The sequence below is a fragment of the Salmo trutta genome, chromosome 16 (genome assembly GCF_901001165.1).
Source record: "Salmo trutta chromosome 16, fSalTru1.1, whole genome shotgun sequence".
Classification (NCBI taxonomy): Eukaryota; Metazoa; Chordata; class Actinopteri; order Salmoniformes; family Salmonidae; genus Salmo; species Salmo trutta.
Window position 1 is genome coordinate 672,953 of NC_042972.1, and position 23,507 is coordinate 696,459.

The window sequence follows — 23,507 nt, forward strand, 5'->3', positions numbered from 1 at the left end:
GCCAGTGTTAGTATGGTACTGTACTGTACCACAGTGGAATGCCAGTGTTAGTAAGGTACTGTACCACAGTGGAATGCCAGTGTTAGTAAGGTACTGTATCACAGTGGAATGCCAGTGTTAGTAAGGTACTGTACTGTACCACAGTGGAATGCCAGTGTTAGTATGGTACTGTAATGTACCACAGTGGAATGCCAGCGTTAATAAGGTACTGTACTGTACCACAGTGGAATGCCAGTGCTAGTAAGGTACTGTACCACAGTGGAATGCCAGTGTTAGTAAGGTACTGTACTGTACCACAGTGGAATGCCAGTGTTAGTATGGTACTGTACCACAGTGGAATGCCAGTGTTAGTAAGGTACTGTACCGCAGTGGAATGCCAGTGTTAGTAAGGTACTGTACTGTACCACAGTGGAATGCCAGTGTTAGTATGGTACTGTACTGTACCACAGTGGAATGCCAGTGTTAGTAAGGTACTGTACCACAGTGGAATGCCACTGTTAGTAAAGTACTGTACCACAGTGGAATGCCAGTGTTAGTATGGTACTGTACTGTACCACAGTGGAATGCCAGTGTTAGTAAAGTACTGTATCACAGTGGAATGCCAGTGTTAATAAGGTACTGTACTGTACCACAGTGGAATGCCAGTGTTAGTAAGGTACTGTACCACAGTGGAATGCCAGTGTTAGTATGGTACTGTACCACAGTGGAATGCCAGTGTTAATAAGGTACTGTACCACAGTGGAATGCCAGTGTTAGTAAGGTACTGTACCACAGTGGAATGCCAGTGTTAGTAAGGTACTGTACCACAGTGGAATGCCAGTGTTAGTAAGGTACTGTACCGCAGTGGAATGCCAGTGTTAGTAAGGTACCGTACTGTACCACAGTGGAATGCCAGTGTTAGTAAGGTACTGTACTGTACCACAGTGGAATGCCAGTGTTAGTAAGGTACTGTACCACAGTGGAATGCCAGTGTTAGTAAGGTACTGTACCACAGTGGAATGCCAGTGTTAGTAAGGTACTGTACTGTACCACAGTGGAATGCCAGTGTAAATAAGGTACTGTACTGTACCACAGTGGAATGCCAGTGTTAGTATGGTACTGTACCACAGTGGAATGCCAGTGTTAGTATGGTACTGTACCACAGTGGAATGCCAGTGTTAGTATGGTACTGTACCACAGTGGAATGCCAGTGTTAGTAAGGTACTGTACTGTACCACAGTGGAATGCCAGTGTTAGTAAGGTACTGTACTGTACCACAGTGGAATGCCAGTGTTAGTATGGTACTGTACCACAGTGAAATGCCAGTGTTAGTATGGTACTGTACCACAGTGGAATGCCAGTGTTAGTAAGGTACTGTACTTTACCACAGTGTAATGCCAGTGTTAGTAAGGTACTGTACTGTACCACAGTGGAATGCCAGTGTTAGTAAGGTACTGTACCACAGTGGAATGCCAGTGTTAGTAAGGTACTGTACTGTACCACAGTGGAATGCCAGTGTTAGTATGGTACTGTACTGTACCACAGTGGAATGCCAGTGTTAGTATGGTACTGTACTGTACCACAGTGGAATGGCAGTGTTAGTAAGGTACTGTACCACAGTGGAATGCCAGTGTTAGTAAGGTACTGTACTGTACCACAGTGGAATGCCAGTGTTAGTAAGGTACTGTACCACAGTGGAATGGCAGTGTTAGTAAGGTACTGTACCACAGTGGAATGCCAGTGTTAGTAAGGTACTGTACCACAGTGTAATGCCAGTGTTAGTAAGGTACTGTACCACAGTGGAATGCCAGTGTTAGTAAGGTACTGTACTGTACCACAGTGGAATGCCAGTGTTAGTAAGGTACTGTACCACAGTGGAATGCCAGTGTTAGTATGGTACTGTACTGTGGAATGCCAGTGTTAATAAGGTACTGTACTGTACCACAGTGGAATGCCAGTGTTAGTAAGGTACTGTACCACAGTGGAATGCCAGTGTTAGTAAGGTACTGTACCACAGTGGAATGCCAGTGTTAGTATGGTACTGTACTGTACCACAGTGGAATGCCAGTGTTAGTATGGTACTGTACTGTACCACAGTGGAATGCCAGTGTTAGTATGGTACTGTACCACAGTGGAATGCCAGTGTTAGTAAGGTACTGTAACCCTCCCCAGAGAGTAATATTTACCGGTCTCTATATATATACACTATTTGCCTATTTTACCCAGTACCACATTACCCATCTCATTTCTTCACCTTCTGAACTCCCAAGGGCCATACACTCTAGTATCTTACGTGGGTTGTAAAACTTCACTTTTACCAGATTCTCCCCACCCGAACACACCTCTATGGATCCCCTGTTTACATTCTCCTGTTCCCCTCCCTCTCCCACCTCTATGGATCCCCTGTTTACATTCTCCTGTTCCTCTATGGATCCCCTGTTTACATTCTCCTGTCCCTCTCCCTCTCCCACCTCTATGGATCCCCTGTTTACATTCTCCTGTTCCTCTATGGATCCCCTGTTTACATTCTCCTGTTCCCCTCCCTCTCCCACCTCTATGGATCCCCTGTTTACATTCTCCTGTTCCTCTATGGATCCCCTGTTTACATTCTCCTGTCCCTCTCCCTCTCCCACCTCTATGGATCCCCTGTTTACATTCTCCTGTTCCACTATGGATCCCCTGTTTACATTCTCCTGTTCCCCTCCCTCTCCCACCTCTATGGATCCCCTGTTTACATTCTCCTGTTCCACTATGGATCCCCTGTTTACATTCTCCTGTTCCACTCCCTCTCCCACCTCTATGGATCCCCTGTTTACATTCTCCTGTTCCTCTATGGATCCCCTGTTTACATTCTCCTGTTCCACTATGGATCCCCTGTTTACATTCTCCTGTTCCCCTCCCTCTCCCACCTCTATGGATCCCCTGTTTACATTCTCCTGTTCCACTATGGATCCCCTGTTTACATTCTCCTGTTCCACTATGGATCCCCTGTTTACATTCTCCTGTTCCCCTCCCTCTCCCACCTCTATGGATCCCCTGTTTACATTCTCCTGTTCCACTATGGATCCCCTGTTTACATTCTCCTGTTCCACTATGGATCCCCTGTTTACATTCTCCTGTTCCACTATGGATCCCCTGTTTACATTCTCCTGTTCCACTCCCTCTCCCACCTATATGGATCCCCTGTTTACATTCTCCTGTTCCACTATGGATCCCCTGTTTACATTCTCCTGTTCCTCTATGGATCCCCTGTTTACATTCTCCTGTTCCACTATGGATCCCCTGTTTACATTCTCCTGTTCCACTATGGATCCCCTGTTTACATTCTCCTGTTCCACTCCCTCTCCCACCTCTATGGATCCCTTGTTTACATTCTCCTGTTCCACTATGGATCCCCTGTTTACATTCTCCTGTTCCACTATGGATCCCCTGTTTACATTCTCCTGTTCCACTATGGATCCCCTGTTTACATTCTCCTGTTCCACTATGGATCCCCTGTTTACATTCTCCTGTTCCACTATGGATCCCCTGTTTACATTCTCCTGTTCCACTATGGATCCCCTGTTTACATTCTCCTGTTCCACTATGGATCCCCTGTTTACATTCTCCTGTTCCACTCCCTCTGCCACACACCTATTTAGATCCCCTACTTTCTAAAGGAAGCACCACCTCCTGCCACCCCATCTCTACGGACGGCAACATAACCTTGTATTACAATATCTAGAGTAGGTTTTAGCCCCTCCTCCTCCCCCTGCCACCCTCCTCCTGCCACCCCATCTCTACGGACGGCAACATAACCTTGTATTACAACATCTAGAGTAGGTTTCAGCCCCTCCTCCTCCCCTGCCACCCTCCGCCACCCTCCTCCTCCCCTGCCACCCTCCTCCTCCTCCTCCTCCACCCCATCTCTACGGACTGCAACATAACCTTGTATTACAACATCTAGAGTAGGTTTCAGCCCCTCCTCCTCCCCCTGCCACCCTCCTCCTCCTCCTCCTCCCCCTGCCACCCTCCTCCTCCCCCTGCCACCCTCCTCCTCCTCCTCCTCCCCCTGCCACCCTCCTCCTCCCCTGCCACCCTCCTCCTCCTCCTCCTCCACCCCATCTCTACGGACGGCAACATAACCTTGTATTACAACATCTAGAGTAGGTTTTAGCCCCTCCTCCTCCCCCTGCCACCCTCCTCCTGCCACCCCATCTCTATGGACGGCAACATAACCTTGTATTACAACATCTAGAGTAGGTTTCAGCCCCTCCTCCTCCCCCTGCCACCCTCCTCCTCCTCCTCCTCCTCCCCCTGCCACCCTCCTCCTCCCCTGCCACCCTCCTCCTCCTCCTCCTCCACCCCATCTCTACGGACGGCAACATAACCTTGTATTACAACATCTAGAGTAGGTTTCAGCCCCTCCTCCTCCCCCTGCCACCCTCCTCCTCCTCCTCCTCCTCCCCCTGCCACCCTCCTCCTCCTCCCCCTGCCACCCTCCTCCTCCCCTGCCACTCTCCTCCTCCTCCTCCTCCACCCCATCTCTACGGACGGCAACATAACCTTGTATTACAACATCTAGAGTAGGTTTCAGCCCCGTCTCCGGGAGACACATCACAACTGTTTGTCCATTGGCTATCAAACTTCTCTCGTTCCATTGGAGGATTAATGGCTCAGTTAGTAGAGCATGGTGTTTGCAACGCCAGGGTTGTGGGTTCGATTCCAACGGGGGGCCAGTACAACAAAAAAAATGCATGAATTGAAATTAAATGTATGAAATGTATGCATTTACAGTCGCTCTGGATAAGTGCCTCTGCTAAATGACTAAAATAAATTAACACCATTATGATACATTGACGATGACATGATTCCTGGCTGGACTGCATCCCAATCTTGAGGTCATCCCTCCCATTTTCCATGTCAGTCCTGTGATCCCTAGATACTGTACTGTGCAGTTGATTGATGCTGTTATGAATGTAGCACACTTCCTAATGTCTCCTACCAGACTTGTGTTCTCCCTCATTCTGCTTCCTCCATCATGCCCTCTCCTGGAGTACCTGCTCTTCTAGTTGTCCTGCTTGTAAACTATCTTCACTGTTTCTACATAATGAGATGTTTCCTCACCTGCTGCACTTCCACCTGTCTTTTCATCCCTGAACAACCCTCATTCACCACACAGTTACAGCACTTTAACTGGACCCCATCTCCACATTCCCCACGTTATCCCCTACACGTCTCCTTTTGCCTTTCCACACCGCCGCCACATGCCCAAACCTTTGACAGTTCTTCACCGAGCGGACAAAACATTAAGAACTCCTGCTCTTTCCATGACACATACTGACCAGGTAAAAGCTATGATCCCTTATTGATGTCACTTGTTAAATCCACTTCAATCAGTGTAGATGAAGGGGAGGATGACAGGTTAAAGATGGATTTTTAAGGCTTGAGACAATTGAGACATGGATTGTGAATGTGTGCCATTCAGAGGGTGAATGGACAAGACAAAATATTTAAGTACCTTTGAACGGGGTATGGTAGCAGGTGCCAGACAGTCCTGTAGACAAAGAGAAAGACAGTACTGTAGACAGACAGACAGACCTGTAGACAGACAGACAGTACTGTAGACTGACAGACAGACCTGTAGACAGACAGACAGTACTGTAGACAGACAGACCTGTAAACAGACAGAAAGACAGTACTGTAGACAGACAGAAAGACAGTACTGTAGACAGACAGACAGTACTGTAGACAGACCTGTAGACAGACAGACAGTACTGTAGACAGACCTGTAGACAGACAGACAGTACTGTAGACAGACAGAAAGACAGTACTGTAGACAGACAGAACTGTAGACAGACAGACAGACAGTACTGTAGACAGACAGAAAGACAGTACTGTAGACAGACAGAAAGACAGACACAGACAGACAGACAGACAGACAGTCCTGTATACAGACAGTGTGTGTGTTATGTCTATGTGCTTGTGTGGTGTGTGTTGTGTGTGATTGTCTCAAAGGAAGGGATTTGCTGCAATCAATAGGGGTCATAGCTTTCACCTGGATTCACCTGGTCAGTCTGTGTCATGTCATGTTCCTAATGTTTTGTGCACTCAGTGTATCTAAAGACGTACTGTAGCAACAGACGACAGTACAGACATCCACACTACCTAAAACACCTTGAGAAAGAGAGAGCACAATGGTGAATCTCTGTTAACAGGCCTATATATAGATAGCCTTCTGTTCAGGACTATAGTGACTAACCCAGGCTGAATATAGATAGCCTTCTGTTCAGGACTATAGTGACTAACCCAGGCTGTATATAGATAGCCTTCTGTTCAGGACTATAGTGACTAACCCAGGCTGAATATAGATAGCCTTCTGTTCAGGACTATAGTGACTAACCCAGGCTGAATATAGATAGCCTTCTGTTCAGGACTATAGTGACTAACCCAGGCTGTATATAGCCTTCTGTTCAGGACTATAGTGACTAACCCAGGCTGTATATAGATAGCCTTCTGTTCAGGACTATAGTGACTTACCCAGGCCGTATATAGATAGCCTTCTGTTCAGGACTATTTATTTGTATTTATTTAACCTTTATTTAACTAGGCAAGTCAGTTAAGAACAAATTCTTATTTACAATGAATGACGGCCTACCAAAAGGCCTCCTGCGGGGACAGGGGCTGGAATTAAAAATAAAAAAATATATAAATATAATACAAAAAACACATCACAACAAGAGAGACAACCCAACACGACATAGAGAGACCTAAGACAACATAGCAAGGCAGCAACACATGACAACACAGCATGGTAGAAACACAACAAGACAACAACATGGTAGCATCACACCATGGTAGCAGCACAAAACATGGTACAAACATTATTGGGCACAGACAACAGCACAAAGGGCAAGAAGGTAGAGACAACAATACGTCCAATTTGTAAGTCGCTCTGGATAAGAGCGTCTGCTAAATGACTTAAATGTAAAAAAAATTAAATGTCACACAAAGCAGCCACAACTGTCAGTAAGAGTGTCCATGATTGAGTCTTTGAATGAAGAGATTGAGATAAAACTGTCCAGTTTGAGTGTTTGTTGCAACTCGTTCCAGTTGCTAGCTGCAGCGAACTGAAAAGACGAGCGACCCAGGGATCTGTGTGCTTTGGGGACCTTTAACAGAATGTGACTGGCAGAACGGGTGTTGTATGTGGAGGATGAGGGCTGCAGTAGATATCTCAGATGGGGGGGAGTGAGGCCTAAGAGGGTTTTATAAATAAGCATCAACCAGTGGGTCTTGCGACGGGTATACCGAGATGACCAGTTTACAGAGGAGTATAGAGTGCAGTGATGTGTCCTATAAGGAGCATTGATGGCAAATCTGATGGCCGAATGGTAAAGAACATCTAGCTGCTCGAGAGCCCCCTTACCTGCCGAGCTATAAATTACATCTCCATAATCTAGCATGGGTAGGATAGTCATCTGAATCAGGGTTAGTTTGGCAGCTGGGGTGAAAGAGGAGCGATTACAATAGAGGAAACCAGGTCTAGATTTAACTTTAGCCTGCAGCTTTGATATGTGCTGAGAGAAGGACAGTGTACCATCTAGCCAGACTCCCAAGTACTTGTATGAGGTGACTACCTCAAGCTCTAAACCTCAGAGGTAGTCATCACACCTGTGGGGAGAGGGGCATTCTTCTTACCAAACCACATGAGCTTTGTTTTGGAGGTGTTCAGAACAAGGTTAAGGGCAGAGAAAGCTTGTTGGACACTTAGGAAGCTTTGTTGTAGAGCATTTAACACAAAATCTGGGGAGGGGCCAGCTGAGTATAAGACTGTATCATCTGCATATAAATGGATGAGAGAGCTTCCTACTGCCTGAGCTATGTTGTAAATTGAGAAGAGCGTGGAGCCTAGGCTTGAGCCTTGAGGTACTCCCTTGGTGACAGGCAGTGGCTGAGACAGCAGATTATCTGACATTATACACTGTACTGTTTGAGACAGGTAGTTAGCAAACCAGGCCAAAGACCCCTCAGACACCAATACTCCTTAGCCGGCCCACAAGAATGGAATGGTCTCTCGTATCAAAAGCTTTGGTCAAGTCAATAAAAATAACAGCACAACATTGCTTAGAATCAAGGGCAATGGTGACATCATTGAGGACCTTTAAGGTTGCAGTGAGACATCCATAACCTGAGCGGAAACCAGATTGCACACCAGAGAGAACACTATAGATATCAAGAAAGCCAGTCAGTTGATTATTGACAAGTTTTTACATTTACATTTACATTTAAGTCATTTAGCAGACGCTCTTATCCAGAGCGACTTACAAATTGGTGCATTCACCTTAAGATATCCAGTGGAAAAACCACTTTACAATAGTGCATCTAAATCTTTTGGGGGGGGGGGGGGGTAGAAGGATTACTTTATCCTATCCCAGGTATTCCTTAAAGAGGTGGGGTTTCAGGTGTCTCCGGAAGGTGGTGATTGACTCCGCTGTCCTGGCGTCGTGAGGGATGAACAGGGCAAAATAGAAATAGGCCTATAACAGTTGGGATCAGCTTGATCTCCCCCTTTCAATAAAATACAAACCGTGGCTGCCTTCCAAGCAATAGGAACCTCCCCAGAGAGGAGAAACAGGTTAAAAAGGTTGGCGATAGGCTTGGCGATGATAAGGGCTGCAACCTTAAAGAAGAAAGGGTCTAAACCATCTGACCCAGATGCTTTTTTAGAGTCACGTTTAAGGAGCTCCTTTAGCACCTCGGACTCAGTGACTGCCTGCAGGGAGAAACTTTGTAGCAGGGCAGGGGAAAAAGAGGGAGAAGAATCGGGGATCGTCGCATTAAAAGGGGTCGGAGATGAGGAAATGTTGGATGTGAATGGAGGCATGGCTGAGTCAAATAGGAATCCTGACTTAATAATGAAGTGGTGATTAAAGAGCTCAGCCATGTACTTCTTGTCAGTAACAACCACATCATCAACATTAAGGGACATGGGCAGCTGTGAGGAGGAGGGTTTATTCTCCAGGTCTGTAACCGTTTTCCAGAACTTCTTGGGGTTAGACCCACAGAGAGAGAACTGCTCCTTAAAGTAACTAACTTTGGCCTTCCGGATAGCCTGAGTGCAATTATTTCTCATTTGCCTGAACGATTGCCAGTCAGCCTGAGTATCCATGTGCCGGGCCTTTCGCCAAATGCAATTCTTCAGGTAGAGTAATAACTCTGCAAGATTATGGTTGAACCAGTTTTTAATTCTAATTTTCTTTATGGGGTGTGTTTGTTAACAATACCACTGAAAATATAAAAAAAGAAGGTCCAAGCGTCTTCGACAGAGGGGATCAAGCTGATTCTATACCAATTTACAGAGGCCAGATCATGAAGGAAGGCTTGCTCATTAAAGTTTTTTTAGCAAGTGTTTATGACAAATCTGAGCAAACAGTGATCACTAAGGTCATTACAGAAAATACCAAACTGATACCGATCAGGATTATTTGTGAGGATAACATCAAGAAGAGTAGCCTTTTCTGGGTGTTTGGAGTCATACCTTGTGGGATTGGTAATAATCTGAGAAAGATTTAGGGAGTCCCATTGCTTTAGTACTTAGTCAGGTGGTTTAAGCATGTCCCAGTTAAGGTCCCAGTTAAGTTCGACACATACAAAAACACAGAGTTACACATGGAATAAACATAGATACAGTCAATAATACAGTAGAAAAAGTCTATATACAGTATTTGCAAATGAGGTAAGATAAGGGAGGTAAGGCAATAAATAGGCCATGGTGGTGAAGTAATTACAATATAGCAATTAAACACTGGAATGGTAGATGTGCAGAATATATATATATATATATATATATATATATATATATATATATATATATATATATATATATGAATGTGCAAGTAGAGATACTGGGGTGCAAAGGAGCAAGATAAATAAATACATACAGTATTGGGATGAGGTTGTTGGATGGGCTATGAGTCTCCAGCTTCAATGATTTTTGCAGTTCGTTCCAGTCATTGGCAGCAGAGAACTGGAAGGAGCGGCGGCCAAAGGAGGAATTGGCTTTGGGGGTGACCAGTGAGATATACCTGCTGGAGCGCGTGCTACTGGTGGGTGCTGCTATGGTGACCAGTGAGTTGAGATAAGGCGTGGCTTTACCTAGCAGAGACTTGTAGATGACCTGGAGCCAGTGGGTTTGGCGACGAGTATGAAGCGAGGGCCAGCCAACAAGAGCGTACAGGTCGCACATACTTTATACATTTTACGTTCATTATCTTTTGTTTGTTTTTAGTCCCATCCTTCAGCTCCCCTCAACCCCTCCCATCTATCTCTGACCACCATCCAGTCCCATCCTTCAGCTCCACTCAACCCCTCCCATCTATCTCTGACCACCATCCAGTCCCATCCTTCAGCTCCCCTCAACCCCTCCCATCTATCTCTGAACACCATCCAGTCCCATCCTTCAGCTCCCCTCAACCCCTCCCATCTATCTCTAAACAACATCCAGTCCCATCCTTCAGCTCCCCTCAACCCCTCCCATCTATCTCTGAACACCATCCAGTTTTGATTTCTATTTGCCATATATTTTTCAACTGTGCTGTTTCACAGAAGTTCCGAACCTTTCTATTCTCATAGTTTTTACAGATTGTAAATTAAAATATTTTTGCTAAAAGTATTATTATATTATTAAATCGATTGACTATGACTTTTCAAATCACCCAGCAGTGTTATTTGCAGAGTTAGCTTCAGCTAAATGTTGCAATGTTTCAGCCATTCCTCAACCCGCAAACAAAAACACGCTACATATGGACAGTACCAAAACAAGTGATACAATGATTCTGTCACTTTGCAGCAAAATCTGCAGAGCTGGGATGGTTGTATTCCCCATAAATATAACATTATATTGGTTGCAAGAATGTTGTATCATAATTTAAATGGAAAAACTCAATGTTTTGAATCGGGCATTGTTTTGTGCATCAGTTCATAAACCACGATGGCTTGTTTAAAAAAATAGTGATATTTTGGAGAATATTTCATTTTCAAATAACCAAGTGAGAGGTTGTAATCTGAATGAAAAGGCCTTTCTTGAACATGGGCTGAGCCTTTCTTACTAATTTGCTAGAGAACCAGTTCAGATTTCAGTATAGCTTTTGTATGACTGAAGCTTTTAGTGAGAGGTCTAATGCTTTAATATTTAATCATTTCTGCCCTGCGAGTTCATATTCATTATATAAATAGGCCCATTTCATTTTGTCTGACTTGGCGTTCCAAATTAAGTGAAATGTTTTTTGCTCAAATACATTTCTGAACTTAAGCAGGAATACAATATTTTACTTCCGAAGAGAGACAACATCTAATGGCAAATAAACCTGGTAAATATCTCTCAGTTCTCATGAAACTAATACATGCTAAACCAGTTCTAATGTTAAAAGATGAAGATACAAAAGCGATAATTAGAAACAACGAGATTAATGACAATTTTAAAAGCTTCTATGAAAATTGATTAGAAATCAGAATTAAACAACAGTTTAACTGATCCTATAACCTTCTGAGACTCAACAACCCTGAAGCAATTATCAACAGACAAAACATAAATCACTAAAAACATTAGATACTGTTAAAACATTCACGCTGAGAAAACCACCAGGAATGGACGGCTTCCAATAGAATTCCTACTCATCATTTTCGGACAAAGCACCCCCCCTATTTACAGAAATGTGACCGACCACCTCGATTCAGTCTTATATATCAACATTTGAAAGTGTTGTTTTACATTGGATAAAATTAGAGACTCAGAGCTACAAAATGGTATATCATACACTAGAGTTGAGGAACATTTTGAAAGTAATTCTGCTTTGAAAGTTCATAAACTTGTAACCTCACTTTTGAGAAAATGTCCCTTGAATAGTTTGGTACACCTATCAATCAAATGTATTTATAAAGCCCCTTCTACATCAGCCGATGTCGCAAAGTGCTTATACAGAAACCCAGCCTAAAACCCCAAACAGCAAGCAATGTAGAAGCACGGGGGCAAGGAAAAACTCCCTAGACAGACAGGAACCAAGGAAGAAACCAAGAGAGGAACCAGAGGTGTTCTTCTTTGTCTACACCCATTCAGCATCGTTCACACCCTCTTAAGCCTTAGCCCCACCCATCTCTTTAAGGATTCACATGTGAGGCCATGAGGTAAACACACGCCATATCAAAAAAGTTTGTCAAAGTCTTATATTAATACATTGTGACAAAGTAATAACAAAGCTCACTTACAAACAAATACAAGAACATATTTCAGTGTAATACAATAAACCAACAAGATATGGGTTTATCAATATCATGGATGACAAAAATGCTTTCAATCATCAGGAAAGGCCTTTTCTATTCAAAATGTTGGAAGCTTTTAACTTTCCAGCTGAAATAATACATTTAATAAAAATGTTGTATACATGTCCTAAAGCAAAACTACTGTCACAACGTCCACAGAAGGTGGCGCCTCTCCTCTCGCCTGACTTCACCCTTCCTGCATGATCGAATCTTATGACAACTACATAATATATTATCTGATGAAATTGCTTTAGAAAAGGGGCACTTTAAAAAACTAGACAGGACCCAAATGAAACAGGTATCAGTATTGATAAACATGAATATAAAATAAATGTACTTGCAGATGATCTTCTAATATAGCTGACCAATACTGAAACCCCCCCCACTATTTTCAGAATACTCTAGAATATCAGGATATAAAATGAATGTGGACAAAAACTACATAATGGCAATAGGAAAAATAAAGAATAACTACAGCAATCCTTTAAGTGGACCACAAAAAAATATGAAATACTTAGGATGTTTAATAAGTGACACCAAACAACAAATATATGAAGACAACTTTATCACATTACCTCATTTGCTCACATTGTATATAGACTTATTTTTCTACTGTGTTATTGACTGTATGTTTGTTTATCCCATGTGTAACTCTGTGTTGTTGTTAGTGTCGCACTGCTTTGCTTTATCTTGGCCAGGTCGCAGTTGTAAATGAGAACTTGTTCTCAACTAGCCTACCTGGATAAATAAAGGTGAAATAAAAAATAAATAAAAAAAATGGAACAATCTTCCCAGAAATCTTACAAGTAGAATAAACCTATTCAGAAGTTTTTATATTTATTTTCGGAAATACCATTACCCCGCTGAAGACATTCTTTAAAAAAGTATACTCGGTCATAACAGATTTTATATTCGCAAATAAAATTCATAGAATAAAAAGGAAAGTTTTACATCTTCCTAAGTCTGAGGGTGGTTTTAACCTTCCAGACTTGAAATTGTATTTATTTATTTTCAACATATAGTTAAATACACGAAAGAGGAACAATGTGATGATATTGAAGATGTGCTCATCCGCAGAAATCTTCTCATGTGTCCACTTTCAAAGGATAAAGAACATTAACAACTTCATAGCTCATTGATTTTACTTAACCTTTATTTTTACTTAACCTTTACTTTTATTTGACTTAACCTTAACTTTTATAATTACTTAACCTTTATTGGCAAGTCAATTAAGAACAAATTCTTATTTACAATGACAGCCTACCCCGGCCAAACCCGGACGACGCTGGGCCAATCGTGCACCGCCCTATGGGACTCCCAATCACGGCCAGTTATGATACAGCCTGGATTAGAACCAGAGCGTCAGTAGTGACGCCTCTAGCACTGAGATGCAGTGCCTTAAACCTCTGTGCCACTCGGGAGCGAACACTATAACAATATGGAAGAAAAAGTAATGCATTCTACAAAAAACAATATCAGTCCCTAAAAAAAAAAAAAAAAAACATGAAATAAAGCTTGGCTTTTCAGAATTCACCGATAAATTGGTCCACATATCTGAGACGTGGTTAAGAAAGAGTGTTTTGAATACTGATGTTAACCTTTCTGGTTATAACCTTTTTCGGCAAGACAGATCTTCCAGAGTTGGTGGAGTGGCAATCTTTACCAAGGATCACCTTCAGTGCTCGGTTGTCTCCACCAAGTCTGTCCCCAAATAATTTGATTTGCTGGTTTTAAGTATTAAACTTTCAAATAGCTCTTTGTTGACTCTTGCTGGGTGCTATCGTCCTCCATCAGCACCGGCCTGTACCCTACCTGCCCTAAGCTCTCTCCTGGCCCCTAACACTAAATCTGAATTTGTCCTGCTAGGTGACCTCAGATTATTACCAATCCCACAAGGTATGACTCCAAACACCCAGAAAAGGCTACGCTCCTCATTGTTATCCTCACAAATAATCCTGATAGGTTTCAGTCTGGTATTTTCTGTAATGACCTTAGTGATCTAGAAGGCCAGCATCCCGGAGGTGCCTCTTCACTGTTGACATTGAGACTGGTGTTTTGCGGGTACTATTTAATGAAGCTGCCAGTTGAGGACTTGTGAGGCGTCTGTTTCTCAAACTAGACATTCTAATGTACTTGTCCTCTTGCTCAGTTGTGCACCGGGGCCTCCCACTCATCTTTCTATTCTGGTTAGAGCCAGTTTGCTCTGTTCTGTGAAGGGAGTAGTATACAGCATTGTATGAGATCTTCAGTTTCTTGGCAATTTCTCGCATGGAATAGCCTTAATTTCTCAGAACAAGAATAGACTGATGAGTTTCAGAAGAAAGGGCTTTGTTTCTGGCCATTTTGAGCCTGTAATCGAACCCACAAATGCTGATGCTCCAGATACTCAACTAGTCTAAAGGCGGCCAGTTTTATTGCTTCTTTGTTTAGAAAGGTTTTCAGCTGTGCTAACCTAATTGCAAAAGAGTTTTCTAATGATCAATTAGCCTTTTAAAATGATGAACTTGGATTAGCTAACACAACGTGCCATTGGAACACGGGAGTGACGTTTGCTGATAATGGGCCTCTGTACACCTATGTAGATATTCCATTACAAATCAGACGTTTCCATCTACAATAGTCTTTTACAATATTAACAATGTCTACATGTATTTCTGATCAATTTGATCTTATTTTATTGAACAAAAAAATTTGCTTTTCTATTGAAAACAAGGACATTTCTAAGTGACCACAAACTTTTGAACGGTACTGTATGTGGTAGGGGAGAAGGTCAGGTAGGGCAAGGTGGTGAAGAGCTTTGTAGGTCAGAAGGAGGACCTTGTAATCAATGCGTTGGAAGACAGGGAGCCAGTGGAGTTCACGGAGGACAGAGGTGATGTGCTGCCAAGACTTCGTTTTGGTGTGTCAGGCTGCAGTTTGGAAACATTTGGAGCTTATGGAGGGAGCTTGAGTTGATGATGGTGAGTAGTAAATTGCAATAATCAAGAAGGGCGGAGATGAATGCATGTATGAGGGTTTCAGAGGCAGGACGGGAGAGGAAGGACCTGACTTTGGCAATGTTACGGAGGTGAAGGAATGAGGATTTGGCTGTCTGTATTTTCTGGTGATCAAATGAGAGGGGGGAGTCCAGAATGACTCCACGGTTACATACGTGGATGGAGGGAGAGACAGCAGTGATGTCAATGGTGAGGGTGCCAGGTTTGGTGAGGGTGGAATTGGTGCCTATGAGGAAGAGTTCTGTTTAATCCCTGTTGAGCTTGAGGAAGTTCTGTTGCATCATTATTTTTATTGCAGAGAAGCAGAATTAATGTGGGTCAGATGTGGAATTTGGTGCTGAGGTATATCTGGAGGGGGGGGAGTTGAGGAGGGTGCTGAGGTATATCTGGAGGGGGGGGTTGAGGAGGGTGCTGAGGTATATCTGGAGGGGGGGGGGGGTTGAGGAGGGTGCTGAGGTATATCTGGAAGGGGGGTTGAGGAGGGTGCTGAGGTATATCTGGAGGGGGGGTTGAGGAGGGTGCTGAGGTATATCTGGAGGGGGGGTTGAGGAGGGTGCTGAGGTATATCTGGGGGGGTAGGGGGGGGGGGTTGAGGAGAGTGCTGAGGTATATCTGGAGGGGGGGGTTGAGGAGGGTGCTGAGGTATATCTGGAGGGGGGTTGAGGAGGGTGCTGAGGTATATCTGGAGGGGGGGGGGTTGAGGAGGGTTGAGGAGGGTGCTGAGGTATATCTGGAGGGGGGGGGTTGAGGAGGGTGCTGAGGTATATCTGGAGGGGGGGGGGTTGAGGAGGGTGCTGAGGTATATCTGGAGGGGGGGGGGTTGAGGAGGGTGCTGAGGTATATCTGGAGGGGGGGTTGAGGAGGGTGCTGAGGTATATCTGGAGGGGGGGGTTGAGGAGGGTGCTGAGGTATATCTGGAGGGGGGGTTGAGGAGGATTGAGGAGGGTGCTGAGGTATATCTGGAGGGCGGGGTTGAGGAGGGTGCTGAGGTATATCTGGAGGGGGGGTTGAGGAGGGTGCTGAGGTATATCTGGGGGGGTTAGGGGGGGTTGAGGAGAGTGCTGAGGTATATCTGGAGGGGGGGTTGAGGAGGGTGCTGAGGTATATCTGGAGGGGGGGGTGAGGAGGGTGCTGAGGTATATCTGGAGGGGGGGGGTTGAGGAGGGTGCTGAGGTATATCTGGAGGGGGGGGTTGAGGAGGGTGCTGAGGTATATCTGGGGGGGTTAGGGGGGGTTGAAGAGAGTGCTGAGGTATATCTGGAGGGGGGGGGGTTGAGGAGGGTGCTGAGGTATATCTGGAGGGGGGGGTTGAGGAGGGTGCTGAGGTATATCTGGGGGGGGTTGAGGAGGGTGCTGAGGTATATCTGGAGGGGGGGTTGAGGAGGGTGCTGAGGTATATCTGGAGGGGGGTTTGAGGAGGGTGCTGAGGTATATCTGGGGGGGTTGAGGAGGGTGCTGAGGTATATCTGGAGGGGGGGGTTGAGGAGGATGCTGAGGTATATCTGGGGGGGTTGAGGAGGGTTGAGGAGGGTGCTGAGGTATATCTGGGGGGGTTGAGGAGGGTTGAGGAGGGTGCTGAGGTATATCTGGAGGGGGGGCTTGAGGAGGGTGCTGAGGTATATCTGGAGGGGGGGTTGACTAGGGTGCTGAGGTATATCTGGAGGGGGGGGTTGAGGAGGGTGCTGAGGTATATCTGGAGGGGGGGTTGAGGAGGGTTGAGGAGGGTGCTGAGGTATATCTGGAGGGGAGTTGAGGAGGGTACTGAGGTATATCTGGGGGGGGTTGAGGAGGGTTGAGGAGGGTGCTGAGGTATATCTGGAGGGGGGGGTTTGAGGAGGGTGCTGAGGTATATCCGGAGGGGGGTTGAGGAGGGTGCTGAGGTAAATCTGGAGGGGGGTTTGAGGAGGGTGTTGAGGTATATCTGGGGGGGCGTTGAGGAGCGTGCTGAGGTATATCTGGAGGGGGGGGTTGAGGAGGGTGCTGAGGTATATCTGGAGGGGGGTTGAGGAGGGTGCTGAGGTATATCTGGAGGGGGGTTGAGGAGGGTGCTGAGGTATATCTGGAGGGGGGGGTTGAGGAGGGTGCTGATGTATATCTGGAGGGGGGGTTGAGGAGGGTGCTGAGGTATATCTGGGGGGGGTTGATGAGGGTGCCGAGGTATATCTGGAGGGGGGTTTGAGGAGGGTGCGGAGGTATATCTGGAGGGGGGGTTGAAGAGGGTGCTGAGGTATATCTGGAGGGGGTTTGAGGAGGGTGCTGAGGTATATCTGGGGGGGTTGAGGAAGGTGCTGAGGTATATCTGGAGGGGGGGTTGAGGAGGGTGCTGAGGTATATCTGGATGGGGGGGTTGAGGAGGGTGCTGAGGTATATCTGGAGGGGGGGTTGAGGAGGGTGCTGAGGTATATCTGGAGGGGGGGGGTTGAGGAGGGTGCTGAGATATATCTGGAGGGGGGTTGAGGAGGGTGCTGAGGTATATCTGGAGGGGGGGGTTGAGGAGGATGCTGAGGTATATCTGGAGGGGGGGGTTGAGGAGGGTGCTGAGGTATATCTGGGGGGGGTTGAGGAGGGTGCCGAGGTGTATCTGGAGGGGGGTTTGAGGAGGGTGCTGAGGTATATCTTGAGGGGGGGGGGTTGAGGAGGGTGCTGAGGTATATCTGGAGGGGGGTTTGAGGAGGGTGCTGAGGTATATCTGGAGGGGGGGTTGAGGAGGGTGCTGAGGTATATCTGGAGGGGGGATGAGGGGGGTGCTGAGGTATATCTGGAGGGGGGGTTGAGGAGGGTGCTGAGGTATATCTGGGGGGGGTTGAGGAGGGTGCTGAGGTATATCTGGGGGGGTTGAGGAGGGTGCTGAGGTATATATGGAGGGGGGTTGAGGAGGGTGCTGAGGTATATCTGGGGGTCATCAACATAGCAGTTTGAACCTGACTAGATTGAGACATTACAATCAGCTATATTGTCCCAGTGTGGTACCATATGCGCAGGGGTGATGTACTGCCATTGTGTCTGACAGGGTTTATGTACGTGGAATGGCTGCTGTCATGTACAGAGCTGTACAATTACCGTCATCACGGAGGATAACTCCCAATAGCTTGGTCAGCCATGTGTTACAGGGTCTATCACCTACAGCAACCTGTTGGCTGCACATGGAGCCCAGCCAGCAGCCTCAGGATGGGAAGTCACCTCTTTCTACTTCATCCACCACATCACAACCTAACCAACCATCACTAATGGTACTGATGGAGGCTCGTCTCTGCATGCTAGATTCCCCTCAGGGTTAATTACACCATGACAAGGCAGAAAACAGGATGTCCTCTCTCTCTCCACATCTCTGGCTAGTTAGTAGCTGCAATGAACACAGAGTCAGTGTGTCCTGACCATGGCTAACTAGGACATACTATCTAGTGTAATGAACAGAGTTCTCTCTCTCTCTCAAATTCAAGCTGCTTTATTGGCACAAAAAACATTGTGTCAATATTGCCAAAGCAACAATGTATACAATATACATTGTAATAAAATTATAAACAATAACAAATAATAATATAAAAATGGTAGTAAATAATAATATATATATATTTTTTAAATAACAATAAAACGGTAACAGTCAATAGTAGAATAGTAGTATATAATATACAGTTAATAATATACAATTACTTAAAATTATACAATGTGATTTTCTGGATTTTTGTTTTAGATTCCGTCTCTCACAGTTGAAGTGTACCTATGATATAAATTACAGACCTCTACATGCTTTGTAAGATGGAAAACCTGCAAAATCGGCAGTGTATCAAATACTTGTTCTCCCCACTTGTTCTCCCCAATGGCTCCTCTTGGCAGCAAGAGGAGCCATTGCTCCTTCGCCCATGAGTATTTTTTGTTTTTCCTCTGGGTTTAATTAGTAAAAATTTGGAATAAATGTAGTCATTTCTGTGAATAATGAATCTGTTGGTGAGGAATATTTATCACAGTAAAGGAGAAAGTGCATCTCTGTTTCTACCTCCCCTGTCGTGCAGTGACCACATACACGCTCCTCTTTGGGTCGCCATGTCTTTTATGTCTGCCGGTTTCTATTCCCAATCGGTGGTCACTCAGCCTGTACTTGGTAAGGATCTGTCTCTGCTTTGTATCTCTGACAGAGTAGAGATAATCAGCCAATTCATATTCTCTGTTTAGGGCCAGATAGCAATTTAGTCGGCTTTGGGATTTTGTTTCGTTTTTTCCAATGTTGTAAATATGAGTCCTTTGATTGGTTCATGATTTTGTTTATTGAAATTCTTTCTTTTGAAGCAGTGCTGGTGTCAGCTTGGTTGGTGAGGTCCAACACCAGCTGACTGAGAGGGCTCGATTCTGGGCTCAGCTCCTGGGTTTGAAGTGCTTTAAATGGCAGACTTGAATATGGACTTGAATTTAAATGTAGCCAAATTTTTTATGATCTTGTCTGTATTTTCATTACAACTTGTAAGAGGCCCAATTCTGCCCTACATGCATTAGTTGGTGTATTTCTTTGGACTTGTAGAATTGTATTGTTGCCCCAAACCTCACTTCCGTAAAGAGCTATTGGTAGGATTACACAATCAAATATTTTGGTATTTATTCTAATTTGGATGTTGAATGATTTCATTTGTAATGCATGCAGTGCTCTGCAGGTTTTTCTTTGAGTGCCATATTAAAGTTTACCGATGCAGATATGGTCAGACGAAGGTATGAGTCATTTTTAGTGTGTTAAATTATTGTGTTGTTCAGGGTGAATTTATATTTGTATTTCTGACATCTATTTTAAATCAATAAAAAACAATTACTGCCAGGGCCCAATTATGGCAATATTTCTCTAGAATGTTAAGGTGCTGTTGAAGACCTTCTTTGGTTGGTGATAGAAAACGAAATCATCAGCATATAAACTCAGAAAAAAATGAAACAGGCAATTTCAGGACCCTGTCTTTCAAAGATAACTCATAAAAATCCAAATAACTTCAGATTTTCATTGTAAAGGGTTTAAACACTGTTTCCCGTGCTTGTTCAATGAACCATAAACAATTAATGAATATGCACCTGTGGAATGGTTGTTAAGACACTAACAGCTTACAGACAGTAGGCAATTAGGGTCACAGTTATGAAAAGTTAGACACTAAAGAGGCCTTTCTACTGACTCTGAAAAATACCAAAAGAAAGATGCCCAGGGTCCCTGCTCATCTGCGTGAACGTGCCTTAGGCATGCTGCAAGGAGGCATGAGGACTGCAGATGTGGCCAGGGCAATAAATTGCAATGTCTGTACTGTGAGACGCCTAAGACAGCGGTACAGGGAGACAGGACGGACAGCTGATCATCCTCGCAGTGGCGGACCACGTGGAACAACACCTGCACAGGATCGGTACCTCCGAATAGGATGGCAACAACAACTGCCCGAGTTACACCAAAAACGCACAATCCCTCCATCAGTGCTCAGACTATCCGCAATAGTGGGAGAGAAAAAGTATTTGATCCCCTGCTGATTTTGTACGTTTGCCCACTTACAAAGAAATGATCAGTCTATAATTTTAATGGCAGGTTTATTTGAACAGTGAGAGACAGAATAAAAAAAAACAAAAAAAAAACGCATGTCAAAAATGTTGTAAAATGATTTGCATTTTAATGAGGGAAATACGTATTTGACCCCTCTGCAAAACATGACTTAGTACTTGGTGGCAAAACCCTTGTTGGCAATCACAGAGGTCAGACATTTCTTGTAGTTGGCCACCAGGTTTGCACACATCTCAGGAGGGATTTTGTCCCACTCCTCTTTGCAGATCTTCTCCAAGTCATTAAGGTTTCGAGGCTGACGTTTGGCAACTCGAACCTTCAGCTCCATTCACAGATTTTCTATGGGATTAAGGTCTGGAGACTGGCTAGGCCACTCCAGGACCTTAATGTGCTTCTTCTTGAGCCACTCCTTTGTTGTCTTGGCCGTGTGTTTTGGGTCATTGTCATGCTGGAATACCCATCCACGACCCATTTTCAATGCCCTGGCTGAGGGAAGGATGCTCTCACCCAAGATTTGACGGTACATGGCCCCGTCCATCGTCCCTTTGATGCGGTGAAGTTGTCCTGTCCCCTTAGCAGAAAAACACCCCCAAAGCATAATGTTTCCACCTCCATGTTTGACGGTGGAGATGGTGTTCTTGGGGTCATAGGCAGCATTCCTCCTCCTCCAAACACGGCGAGTTGAGTTGATGCCAAAGAGCTCCATTTTGGTCTCATCTGACCACAACACTTTCACCAGTTGTCCTCTGAGTCATTCAGATGTTCATTGGCAAACTTCAGACGGGCATGTATATGTATTCTTGAGCAGGGGGACCTTGCGGGCGCTGCAGGATTTCAGTCCTTCACGGCATAGTGTGTTAACAATTGTTTTCTTGGTGACTATGGTCCCAGCTGCCTTGAGATCATTGACAAGATCCTCCCGTGTAGTTCTGGGCTGATTCCTCACCGTTCTCATGATCATTGCAACCCCACGAGGTGAGATCTTGCATGGAGCCCCAGGCCGAGGGATATTGATAGTTCTTTTGTGTTTCTTTCATTTGCGAATAATCGCACCAAATGTTGTCACCTTCTCACCAAGCTGCTTGGCGATGGTCTTGTAGCCCATTCCAGCCTTGTGTAGGTCTACAATCTTGTCTCTGACATCCTTGGAGAGCTCTTTGGTCTCGGCCATGGTGGAGAGTTTGGAATCTGATTGATTGATTGCTTCTGTGGACAGGTGTCTTTTTTACAGGTAACAAGCTGCGGTTAAGGAGCACTCCCTTTAAGAGTGTGCTCCTAATCTCAGCTCGTTACCTGTATAAAAGACACCTGGGAGCCAGAAATCTTTCTGATTGAGAGGGGGTCAAATACTTATTTCCCTCATTAAAATGCAAATCAATTTATAACATTTTTGACATGCTTTTTTCAGGATATTTTTGTTGTTATTCTGTCTCTCATTGTTCAAATAAACCTACCATTAAAATTATAGACTGATCCTTTCTTTATCAGTGGGCAAACGTACAAAATCAGCAGGGGATCAAATACTTTTTTCCCCCACTGTATTTACAGGAAGTACCAGATCAACGTGGAGCTATATAGAGGAAGTACCAGATCAACGTGGAGCTATATAGAGGAAGTACCAGATCGACGTGGAGCTATATACAGGAAGTACCAGATCAATGTGGAGCTATATACAGGAAGTACCAGATCAATGTGGAGCTATATACAGGAAGTACCAGATCAATGTACTGGCCTGGTGAACATAGCAGACCAGCTGAGACATAACCAGGTGTTATACTTTTATCCAATTACCCTCGAAAGTTATTCATATGCAACGGCATGAAATGTAGAAATAATCACCCATTCATCCCATTTCTTCAACAGCATTGGATAGTATATTAAATATTTAAGACGTTTATCTAAAATATACAATCCAATACAGTTGAAAAAAAATGGGTGATCATATTTACAGTGAAACCTGCTGGTTTAAAGGAAACAAGGTATTAACCATAACCCTGCTGAGCTGGTTTAAAGGAAACAAGGTATTAACCATAACCCTGCTGAGCTGGTTTAAAGGAAACAAGGTATTAACCATAACCCTGCTGAGCTGGTTTAAAGGAAACAAGGTATTAACCATAACCCTGCTGAGCTGGTTTATTAAACCCAACCAACTAATGCACATTAACATCCAACACTGCAAAATGAGAAGGAGAGAACGCTACAGAACAGTAGATGTGTTGATGTCAGCTTTATGTAAAGTGATAGAGAGAGGCCTGTCTATCTGTCCACTTAGTGAGCTTGAGGTAGATGTGTTGATGTCAGCTGTATGTAAAGTGATAGAGAGAGGCCTGTCTATCTGTCCACTTCGTGAGCTAGAGGTACAGTACCAGTAAAAAGTTGACACACCTACTCATTCAAGGGTTTTTCTTTATTTTTATTATTTACCACCACAGACAGATGCTGGCACTAAGACCGCACTCAGTCAGCTGTATAAGGAAATAAGCAAACAGGAAACCACTCACCCAGAGGCGGTGCTCCTAGTGGCCGGAGACTTTAATACAAGGAAACTTAAATCAGTTCTACCAAATTTTCATCAACATGTTAAATGTGCAACCAGAGGGAAAACAATTCTAGATCACCTTTACTCCACACACAGAGACGCGTACAAAGCTCTCCCTCGCCCTCCATTTGGTAAATCTGACCACAATTCTATCCTCCTGATTCCTGCTTACAAGCAA

At 44.6% G+C, this 23,507-nt stretch overlaps 2 protein-coding genes across 2 annotated transcripts in view; both read right to left on the minus strand.

Annotated features, from left to right (window-relative positions):
- The window catches only part of iqsec1b (IQ motif and Sec7 domain ArfGEF 1b), a 77,543-nt gene extending 72,042 nt beyond the window's left edge, over positions 1-5,501 (minus strand). The window contains exon 1 of the mRNA XM_029692712.1: positions 5,480-5,501. The gene's annotated coding sequence lies outside the window, so the exon portion shown is untranslated. The remainder of the gene's footprint in view (positions 1-5,479) is intronic.
- Positions 1-23,507, minus strand: part of LOC115151155 (uncharacterized) — a 257,223-nt gene that overhangs the window by 4,991 nt on the left and 228,725 nt on the right. The gene's annotated exons all lie outside the window — the stretch shown is intronic.